Genomic DNA, 11,475 nt, shown 5'->3' with positions numbered 1-11,475 from the left:
CTGCGCCTCCTTTGTAAGAGGCCTCTGGCTGGAGGCTACAGCTAGAGGGGCTGCAGGTGACTTGGGGGTGGGGTGGGGGGACATGGTCCCAGCTAGGATTTGGGGACTTGTTCCCCCCATGCCAAAGAGAGCTGATTCCCAGAACTGTGGGGGCTCCTTCCAAATTGGCCCTGGGAGAGGCAGGTCTCTGGGGAAGACTGAGAGGTATCTGCCCTGGATAAACCAGAGTGGGGTGAGGCAAGGTACCAGGGGTGGCCATGCTGGCATCAAGCGGAGAAGGGATGGAGAATGTACCAGTCATTCATTCATGGTGAGAAAGAGCAACCAGCATCCAGCCATCTCAGAACGGTGGGAAAACCAGTCCAGGCCACCCAGCCTTCCCACCCGTCCAGATTGGTTTGGGGCAACCTGAAGACCCGGCTTGAGCAGGAGGAGATGGGAAACAGTGCCACTGTGGAGTCAAACAGTTCCTCTCACCACGCACGCTGCTCGGCCGGTGAGGGGCACCCAGCATCTGCCCTCTTTGTTTTTTGTTTTTTTGGCTGTGCCACACAGCTTATGACATGTTAGTTCCCCAGCCAGGAATTGAACCCCGGCCCTTCACAGTGAGGGCATGGAGTCCTAACCACTGGACTGTCAAGGAATTTCTTACAATGTCAGTTCAATTCAGTCGTTCAGTCGTGTCCAACTCTGTGACCCCATGAACTGCAGCACGCTAGGCCTCCCCATCCGTCAACCAACTCCCAGAGCCTACCCAAACTCATGTCCACTGAGTCAGTGATGCCATCTAACCATCTCATCCTCTGTCATCCCCTTCTCCTGCCCTCAATCTTTCCCAGCATCAGGGTCTTTTCAAATGAGTCAGCTCTTCGCATAAGGTGGCCAAAGTATTGGAGTTTTACTTTCTTTTTTTTTCTTTTTGGCTGCACTGCTCGACATGCTGGATCTTAGTTCCCTGACCAAGGATCAAACCTGTGCCCCCTGCATTGGGAGCCTGAAGTCTTAACCAGTGGACCACCAGGGAAGTCCCATGCCATCTTTGAAGAGGCAGAGAATCTCATGCTGTGCAGGGAGCAGATGATACTCAGGAGCTCAGGAGAGAGGCATTGCCACCCTCGGGTCTGAGCATTGCTGGGGAGCCTTTTGCTCCATGTCCAGCCTCGGGCCCAGCCTGCTGGGTGCTGACCTGCGCACCCAGGCCCACAATGCTCACCCACAGAGCAGGCCAGGCCCCCACAGCCCTCGGGCAGGGTCCTCCAACCCGCTCCAGGCCCCACCCTCCCCTGCAGCTGCACGCCCCCTCCCCAGCCCCCTCTATCCCACCCTTTCCTCTCTTTGTGTTGAAAACTGGCTGAAGAGAGTAGGAAACGCTGGCCCTCAGAAGTTGCGGAGGCCTCTCAGGCTTGGCTAGGAAACAGCCTATATGCTTCCCCCTACCCCAGGGGCCTCGGGGGGCGGTGCGGGACGGGAGGGAGGGTCACAGATGGATACCATCGCTGTCAGCCTTCCGGTGGCGGCAGCCAGGTCTGCAGGCCCCACCAGGTCCGCCTCTTGCCTGAAGCCTTAGGGGTCACCCAGAAGCCCAGAGGTCAGCAGGCAGGTGGAGGGCAGTGTGGAGGCACAGGGAGGAGAAAGGACAGGATGAAAGGCCTCCTGGTTGAGTTCTTCCTCCGAGGCCGGCCAGAGGAGACTTGGCAGAGGCCTCACCTCCTCAGGAAGCGGCCTGAGGACCTTCCACCCCCGAGCTCTGGTAGAATCTCTCAAAGAAACCCAGCGGCTGCAGGAACAGCTTATCTCGAGAGTTCATCCTCTCTGGGGGTCTCACATGGGTGAAGGTCTCTGAGGGGAGAAGGGTGGTTGAAGCACCTGGGCCCTGCCTCCCCATCGCCAGACAACCCAGTGACCTCCCCCCTCCTCCCCAGGATAAAACAGAAGCCCACATCTTTAAAGGGTTTTGTTTCTTTAAATCAAGCTGTAACCTAGATCACCTTGGGCCACTCCCAGCCTCCATTCTGTCAGTATCTTTTGTTTCTTTATATTTTGCTGGTTCCCAAGTAAAACAATTAAGACATTAGAGATAAAAAAGAAGAAGAAGAAAAACAAAAAGTTGCCCTCGCTCCCCCGGCCAGTGTTGACTGCTTGGCATATTTCCTTTCAGCCTCTTTTCCTCTGCTTTTGCACAGCTTGGAGTTTTAGAGTCCAAAACATCCTGGGCTTCAGCCCTGGTGTTCCTGGTACTTAAACCTCCGTGGAAGAGACCACATGACCTACCCCACCGGCTGCTGGGAGGACTATCAGAGGATGGTGCTTGTCCAGTGCTGCCGAAGGCTCACAGTGTGATCACGACTCTAGTCATCTTGCGTCTTCCCCTGCTTACATTTCACTCCTGAAATGAGCAAGGCCCAGACAGGTGAAGTGACCTGGCCAAGGTCACACAGCCAGGAAATGGCCAATTTGAACCCAAACAGACCGACTTGCACAGTAGCCCACCCCCCATGCTGCCGGAGAATCCAGCAGGGATGAGAGGGCCCCTGCCCACCCTGGCCTTCCCTCCTCACATGTTCTAGACATTAGAGACCCTAGGGCCACCAACAGAGCCTCCTTTCAGGCTGGGGCAGGGCCGAGCTGGCTGCTTCCTCCCCCTCCAACTTGGCAGAAAAGCCTTTTTGTTGCGGCTCACATAGAGGCCATTCTCCTCCAGCTCACGGAAAGGAATGGCCGGCTTCCTGTCCATCCATAGCCGCCCAGGCTGCAGTGGCCCCCCACTCCATGTATGTCCAAGAGGAGCAGGGCTCCCTGCCCCTCCACCTCCTCTAGTTCTGCCTTGGGGGCCTGAGGTTGCCAGGCTTTGCCCCTTCATCCGTGAAACCACACCAGGGGGCTAGACACTGCCTCCGCTCAGCTATTCTGGCACATGCTGGGGATTCCAGGCCTCAGGGCGCTCTCAGGGCACAGCAGTACCACTCTTGGCCCCCTGCTCAAGTAGCCTCATAACCCACAAAGTGCTGGCAGAGCCCCCTGCCAGGCTGCTTGCTCTGTCCCAAATGTTCTCTGCACTTGCTTGCCTCTGTGCCTTTGCTTGTGCTGTTCCCTACCGCTAGAAAACCCTTCCCTGCACATTAAAAAAATTTTTTTGTTTATTTATGTATGTATTTGTTTGTGCCCAGTCTTAGTTGCAACACATAGAATTTTCAATCTTCCTTGCAGCATGTGGGATCTAGTTCCCCCACCAGGGATAGAACCTGGGACCCTGCATCCAGAGCACAGTCTTAGCCACTGGACCACTGGGGAAGTCCTCCGACACATTTTATCCTGTTCAAATAGCCCAGATCCTTTAAGGCATCCCTAATCCTTTAAGATTAAGGCTTGCCTATTCCGGATTTCCTCCCTTCCTCCTGAAGATGATTGAGCTTCCTTCCACCCCTAGCTCAGCCAGCACTTGTGTCCTGACTATTCCTTGCCTTTGACTCCAGTCAGCCCATCCTACCAGGCACCCAGATGCTGTGTGTGGCTCCATCACTCACAGGCTGTGTGTCCTTGGGCAAGTCATCTCACGTCTCTGAGCCCAGATTCCCATCTATAGAACTCGGCTAATAGCCATGCCTATTTCATCCAGCTGTGAGGCTTGATGCAGCTGATCCATGTAAACACTTAGAACAGCCCACAGCAGGGTCTCAAGAGTTAGTCACTAAAATCTCTTTTTTGGTACAGGTACCTGGTGGACCCTAGACTCCCCAGGTGGCTCAGCTGTAAAGAATCCTCCTGCCAATGCAGGAGACTCGGGTTCAATCCCTGGGTCAGGAGGATCCCCTGCAGAAGGAAATGACACCCTCTCCAATATTCTTGGCTGGGAATTCCCATGGACAGAGGGGCCTGGTGGGCTACAGTCCATGGGGTTGCAAGAGAGTCAGTCACGACTTAGCAATTAAACAGTAACAACCTGGTGGGCACCAAGGAGATGTCCCTCCTTGACTTCCTTCCCAGGAGTGTTTGTGGGATGGGGTCAAAGGTCGACAAGCCCTGGAACAGGTGCCGGGAAGAGGAACATTCCTGTCCTACCAGCTTCTCTCCTCAGCTGCCAAGGCCTCACCCTGCCGACCTCAGGGGCCCAGCCCCTCTTTCCATATCTTAAGCGCGAGGCCCCGGCTCAGGTTTTCTCCCCCAGCTCTCTGTCATCTCCCACCCCTACATTTTTCACCCACCTCACTGTTTGCCAGAAATAGCCTCCAAACTCCCCTTCTCTTGCAGACAATCTAGCAGGCCCCTCCTGGAAAAACTATATCATTCCCCTGCCAGCATGGATCATGGCAATAGCTGGATTCCATTAAGAAATTATTCCGAGTCAGTGGAAAGGGAGGGGCAACTATGCCCCCAATAATTGCATCATAAAATTACACTGCAGCATCCTAAAACCTGTCGACTTCAGCCAGATCAAGCTTCCTTTATAGACTAAGACCATGAGGCCTGGACGGCGGGCTGATTCGGCCACAGTCACTCATGGAGTCTTTAAACTGATGCCCAGCGAGACTCCTGCAGCCCCACCCTCTCTCACCACACACCCCACACTACCTCCCCACCCCTCGGGGGGCCTCCCTCTTCTTCACTTTGGAAGAACTGAGGCAGAGTGTTGTAGTTATTCCAGGTTTCCTGTTAAAGGGCATTTGACACAGCTAGTGAAAGGGTCCTGCCCTCTGCAAATAGCCCCCTCCACCACCCTCCCCGCTGCCTTGTTCCAGGAGAACAAGACCCCCCTCCCCTTCCTCCCAGTCCATGGATTCTGGTAGAGCTGGCCCCATTCCCTTGGTGGCCAGAGGATCTCGTGACCTAGAGCCCAGCCAATCAGAACCCCAGTGCATGATCCAGGGGTGGGCAGAAAACCCAAATCTGGCCAATCAGGAACTCCCTGTGACTTTTCCTGGAATCCCAGGAAGAAAGAAGTCATGTGTCTGCTATTGAGCTACTGGAGTGTGACTCTGGAGTTGCTAATGGATCATCTCACCACCACACATAGACAGCTTTCCTCAGAGCAGAGACAGTAAAGAAAAATAGAGCCTTGAAGACTCTAGAAGGCACCTTCTGAGCACCTGGATCCATCTGTGCCTAAAGCTCTTCCAGTTACATGTACCAATAAACTCCTTTCATTTCTTAAGCCAATGTGAATTATTGGGCTGTTGTTGTTTGTCCTCTGATGCCCAGGGTGCCCTGAGTTCCAAACTTGTGCTGAGCTTGACACATTCCTCTTGCCAATCTAAGACTCTTCTCAGGAAGGCACCAAACCCCAGGGCCACATAGCACCATCTCTTCAACACTTGAATATTTACTTGGGTCCCTGGCACTACCCCCCAGCCTCAGTAATGCTGCCTAAGACAACACAGGACCCCTGAGTATTCACAAGAGGCCCTGGGAATCATGTAACCAAATGGGGGCAGGTGAGGGAGTAGGAAGGGTCACTTAACTGTAACATGGACTTTTTCAGATTTCATAAGGTAACAGACAATGAGGAAATCACAGAAAAGTCAAAGCTGTCTATGAAAAATGCCAGCAATTTCTAGTCTCCTGCCAAACAACCGTAACATTTTTTTTTTTCTGTGCCACGAAGCTGATGGGATCTCAGTTCCCCACCCAGGGACTGAATCCATGCCCCCTGCAGTGGAAGCAGTGTTAACCACTGGACCACCAAGGGGCATCCCCAACCTTGACAATTTAAATGTAAATTCTACAGGCTTTCCCTTATGAGTATATATTTTATTTTTTAAAAGTAAGCTCATACTTTTGAACTGTGCTTTTGATGCTTTTGAACTGTGGTGTTGGAGAAGACTCCTGAGAGTCCCTTGGACTGCAAGGAGATCAAACCAATCAATCCTAAAGGAAATCAGTCCTGAATATTCATTGGAAGGACTGATGCTGAACCTGAAGCTACAATACTTGGGCCACCTGATGTGAAGAGCCGACTCATTAGAAAAGACCCTGATGCTAGAAAAGATTGAAGGCAGGAGGAGAAGGGGACGAAGGAGGATGAGATGGTTGGATGGCATCAGCAACTTGATGGACATGAGTTTGAGCAAGCTCCAGGAGTTGGTGAAGGATAGAGAATCCTGACGTGCTACAGTCCATGGGGTCGCAAAGAGTCAGGCACGACTGAGTGACTGAACTGAGGCTCATACCAGACATGTTTTTTTTAAACCTTTCTCATTTACTACTTTGGATGAGGAACTTGACCTACAGAAGACCTTCACTTTATTTGTTCCTTGAATTTCTCTGAGCATGCTCTATTTGCCCATCATGATGAAATAAGTGAGTAAACAGTGTATCTTCAACCCCTTTTCATGTCCACAGGTTGATTTCTACAACATGCTTTTTGTTGGGTGCATTCTATGAACTCCCTGGAGCTGTTTCCTCAACCAAAACCATAACAGTTACAGATAACGTTTTGGAAACATCCATAATTAGAGAATAGTTCTTGAGGACTCACACTGTACCAGACTTTTTTTTTTTCTTCAAACTTTAAGCTTTTTATTTTGTATAGGGGTATAGTTGATTAACAATGTTGTGGTCATTTCAGGTGAGTAGCAAAGGGACTCAGCCATATATACACATGTATCCATTCTCCCCCAAAACCCCGTCGCATCCAGGCTGGCACTTAACATTGAGTCGAGTTCCGTGTGCTATACAACAGGTCCTTGTTGGTTATCCTTTTTGAATATAGCAGTGACTGCCCCAGACTTCACCCATTTTACTGAAGTTAATCCTGATAAGAGCCCCATGGGGTAGTTCTTCTATTTGTACTTCACACCAGGGAGGTACGGAACTTGATCAGTTCACACACGTCAGGGAGGTGACAGAACTTAATCAAGGTCACACAGCTAATCAATGGCAGAGCTGCACCTCATGCTGCACCTGCTCTCAATTGTTTACTTATTCAATAAACATCTACTGCTGCTAAGGGGCAGGCCAAGGATCCAGCGGGGAGTAACACGGAGCCCTCAAGGGGCTCACATTGGAGGGAAACAAGCATCCCAGGCAGAGGTAACAGCCCGTGCAAGAATCCTGAGGCTGGACCAAGCCTGGCAAATCTGAGAAAGAGAAAGAAGACAAGCAGGGTGAGAAGGAAAGTGAAAGAGAGCGAGAAAGAGAGTAAGACCAGGCCACAGGGTCAAGAATTGGATTTATTCTAAGCCTGACAAGAAACCTTTGGAGTATGGGAGGGAGGAGGCTTCGATTTTATTGCAATAGAATATTTCTCTGCCTACTGTATGCTCTGCTAGACCACCTTTGCAACATCCATGATTCTTGCCTCTTGAAAATTTTCTAGTTGTGAAATCAAAGTGGACTCACCAGCCCACAGTGTTCTAAGGCTTTTATTACATACTGACAAAGTACCCTCCAGAAAGGTCACACCTGTTTCTACTTCTCCCCGGCAGTGGCTGAGTGCCCATCCCCCCCAACCCCGACACACCTGGAATGAGATCACCTTTATCAACATGACTGGCGGAAGCAGTATTGTTTGGTTGGTTTTACTTGTAGTTCTTTGCTACTGAGTTTGAACATTTTTTGCATGTTTGTTGTTAACCATTTAGAAGTTGTTTTTCTTTTTTTTTTTTTAGGGGAGGGGAGGTTGGCCTGCTTATGCCCATTGCTCAGTTTTCTTTGGGGGCATTTCTTCTTATTGATTTGTGGGAACTTTTTATAGTGTGAGGAAATTGACCCTTTGTCAATCAATGAGTTTTAGAGCCAGAAAGTTCTTAGCCCAAGTTCCTTGTGTACAAACAGGTTAACTGAGGCCCAGACAAGAATGGGTACTGGCTCTAGTTCTAGTCAGTGCTCCGAGCTCTCCAGGGTCTCACTGGTTCCAGAAAGATGCCTCTGCCAACTGGGTTCATTGCCTAGAGAGATCCCCTCCCCTCCTGGTGTCTTTTGCTGCTGCTACCCCCAACTCCCCACCAGATCCTCTTAGGGGTTTCAGGTAGATAGGAAGACATTCTGCAGACCACTGGCTGTGTGTGTGCAGGTGATGTCACTGATGGAGCAATGGGTCTCAGAGAACAGAGCTTAGTTTCCTGGGTGGGGTGAGGGTAAGGGGGTAGTGCCCCCGTCCTTCCCTTGTCTCCAGATACCAGGAGGGGCCACAGAGTCTGGTTGGGAGACTAACTGTGTGCACACCCTGCACCAGCAATCTTCCTTGGCTAGTGGGGGACCACAGGAGCATGAAACATGAAGGGGATATCAGAGAAGGGGCAGTGGGGTGAATCAGAAAAAGTCCTAGATCAGGGCTCAGAAATCCTGGGTTGGAGACCAGATTTGTCTGGACAACTAACTCTTTGAGCTCTCAGCCTTTGCCATGAGATGGGGCTTTTTTCCCCGAGCCAGTGCTAAGAATCGGTGGAATGAAGGACTTAAATATGTGCAAATATGAAGCTGTGTTTACTTTGGTGGCAGCAGTGCTTTTGCCTGCCCAGCACCCATCTTCCCATCTCTTGGCTCCTCTAGGGAACTACCCCTTTCCTACTCTGAGTTCATGAAATGCAGAAAGGCTGCCCCTCTCCCCAGTTCCAGGGGCAGGTGAGACCCAGGTGGAGGCAGCCCCCTATCCCCACCTCCATCTCTACCTGGGATGGGAAATGTCCAAGTCATCTCTGGTTTGTTTTTTCATAAACAAATCAAGCAGAGTGTAGATCTGGGTCTAGGGTGGCCGTGGCACCCCACGGGGCTGGTCTTGTGCCTCGACTTGCCCTTTAGTGTCCAGTGATCCTGATCACACCTCTGTTAAGCCACTGGAACATTTTGATGGGTCTGTGTGAAGAGAATTCTGTATTGTGCCTGGGCTGGAACTGATACAGCTGGAGAGAAGGTGAAATTGCCAGGTCCCTGGACATGTGTGTTGTATTTGAATACTTGCTTCCACGTTGCCCTTCCAGGTCATATGACAGCTCACCTGACCGGACCACTGGGCACCCCAGTGGGAAGTTGGGGGCGTGGGCCTCCCTCCAGGGGTCCCTGCACTGCCCCTGAGGTGCAACCTCAGGTTCTGGCTGATGGACAATCACAGCCTGGGGCACCCAGGGCCACCTCTGCTTGGATGCATGCCCAGGAGCACGTGAGGGGCCCAGGCCCCGCCAGCCACTAGCAGCCACTGCCAACTGAGACCAGCCTGGGGCGCCTTCCCCTGTCTTGCTCAGGAGCAGGACAGAAACCTGACGAGCGTGTTTTCACCAGGGTGAGAGTTTCGGCCCCTCTTTGGGGACTGTTTGTGTTTCGGGTCATGCTGTTTGCTGCCCCCGCCCCCTTCTTTCCTCTGCCAAAGTGACATTCCCTGGGGCGGCCAGGGCTCCAGGAAACTGGCAGTCCCTGCCCTGAGCTGCCCCATGGGAATCTTCTTTTCCTATTCCAGGCACTTCCATATCCTCAGTTACATTTCATTCTCTCATTACAGTCCAGCAAATGGTGAGTACAGCCTTCACATCACAGATAGGGAGCTGAAGCCCAGCAAGGGAGGGTAGCTTGCCCGAGGTCACACAGCAAGTGGGGGGCTGAGAACATGAAAACTCATCCCCACCCAGTATCCACTCCCCACTTCCCAACCAAACCCAAACTCAACCACGGACAAGGATCAGAAAAGTGTCAGTCCCTCAGTCATGTGAGACCCCATGGACTGCAGCCCGCCACGTTCCTCTGTCCGTGGAATTCTCCAGGCAAGAATACTGGAGTGGGTACCATTCCTTTCTCCAGGGGATTTTCCTGATCCAGGGATTGAACCCGGGTTTCCAGCATTGCGGGGAGATTCTTTACCATCTGAGACACCAGGGAAGCCCAACAAGGGTCAGGCCTGATAGCAATCCCACCCTCTCCAGCTCATCCATTCATTCAACAAATACTGAAACGTCCCAGGCACCAACCAGGTTGGCCCTGGACCAAAGCCCACCCACCTCCTGTTTTTGTAAATAAAGCTTTGTTGGAACACAGCCACTCCCCTCCATCTGTTTAAGTGATGGTTGCTTTCTGCAGCAGGCAAAGTTCAGTCAAAACAGAGACCAGCTGGCCTCCAAGCTTAACATATTTACTATGGGGCCCTTTATGGAAAGAGTGTGCCCAGGGCCACATTATGACTTTCTAGGTACTATTGCACCTTGGTGAACCTTCCTTGTAAAGAACTATATATATTTATGTACACATGAATCTGAGTCCCCCTAAAACCAAATCCCCTTACTGAGTTTATGATCAATATCTCTATCCAAAACTTGACCCACCTGCCCTGTCTCTTCTGATTTCAACCTCTTTCTTGTACCCTCTGATCTCCGTCCTGTGCTAACTGAGCCCTAATCAACCTGAGTCAGATGATTCAGATTGCTGTTGTCCGTAACATCATTAGTGTTCTAAGGTTGCTATTGCAGATTCACCACTAATATACAAACCTGGGTTGTTTCTCCAGGGCAAGATGAGCTCAAAGACAAGCCCCCTAGCCCCACCTGAGCCATGGACCACCTGGCCAGAGAATCATAAGCTCAAGACATCCTGATTCCCAAACTTGCGATTAAGAAATGTCACAGAATGTCACAAGCCAGTGATTAATCACACTTCCTTTGTTCTTAACCTTTAAAACACCCTTAACTCAAATACAAAAATGGAATGGATCTGAGGCTTGGCTCCCACTTCCTAACTTGGTGCCCTGCAAATAAACCCTTATTTTGCTGCAAACACTGGCTATCAGAGTTTGGCTGTCTGCACTGCACTGTGGGCACAGGAGTCCTTACTCAGTTATGTACACATAAAATTGTGGATATAGATATAGACATAGGTATAGATATATCAATGTGTGTACTTAATTGGTCAGTCGTGTCCGACTATTTGCAGCCCCGTGATTTCTTAGGATGTATGTATTGTATTCCTTTTCAAATGCATATATTTTGTATTTTTAAATTTTCAATTGGTTTGGTGGGATAAATAATAGACACACACAGGTTAAAAATATGTTGACTGCCCCCAATGATTTGCAAAAGAATATAAGGCTCTCTTCTACTCCTGTACCACCACCCCCTTCCTATTGCTGGTGTGAGTCCTTCCAAGCAGACTGCATTTTCAAGATGTATGCACAGTTTACCACACAGACTGTTCCACTCTTGGCTTTTTTCCCCTCTTAAGTCTACATTCTTATGCATAAATTCATCTTGTCTTTATTGAATAGCTCTTTAGCATTCCACTGAATGAATATACCATAATTAGGATGTGTGGGTATTCCCAATATTTTTCTCTTTATTTTTGACCTCTTCGTGTAGCTTGCAAGATCTTAGTTCACTGACCAAGGATTGAACCCAGGCCCCCAGCAGTGGAAGCGAGGAGTCCTAACCACTGGACTGCCAGGGAATCCCTCCAGGATGGTTCTTTCTCTTAAAACATAATTTTACTTGTTTATTTGTTGTCTGTGCTGGGTCTTTGTTCCTGCACCGGCTTTTCTCTAGCTGCGGCAAGCAGGAGCTTCTC

The sequence above is a fragment of the Cervus canadensis genome, chromosome 18 (genome assembly GCF_019320065.1).
Source record: "Cervus canadensis isolate Bull #8, Minnesota chromosome 18, ASM1932006v1, whole genome shotgun sequence".
NCBI classification, from domain to species: Eukaryota; Metazoa; Chordata; class Mammalia; order Artiodactyla; family Cervidae; genus Cervus; species Cervus canadensis.
Note: the sequence above shows the minus strand (reverse complement) of the source record.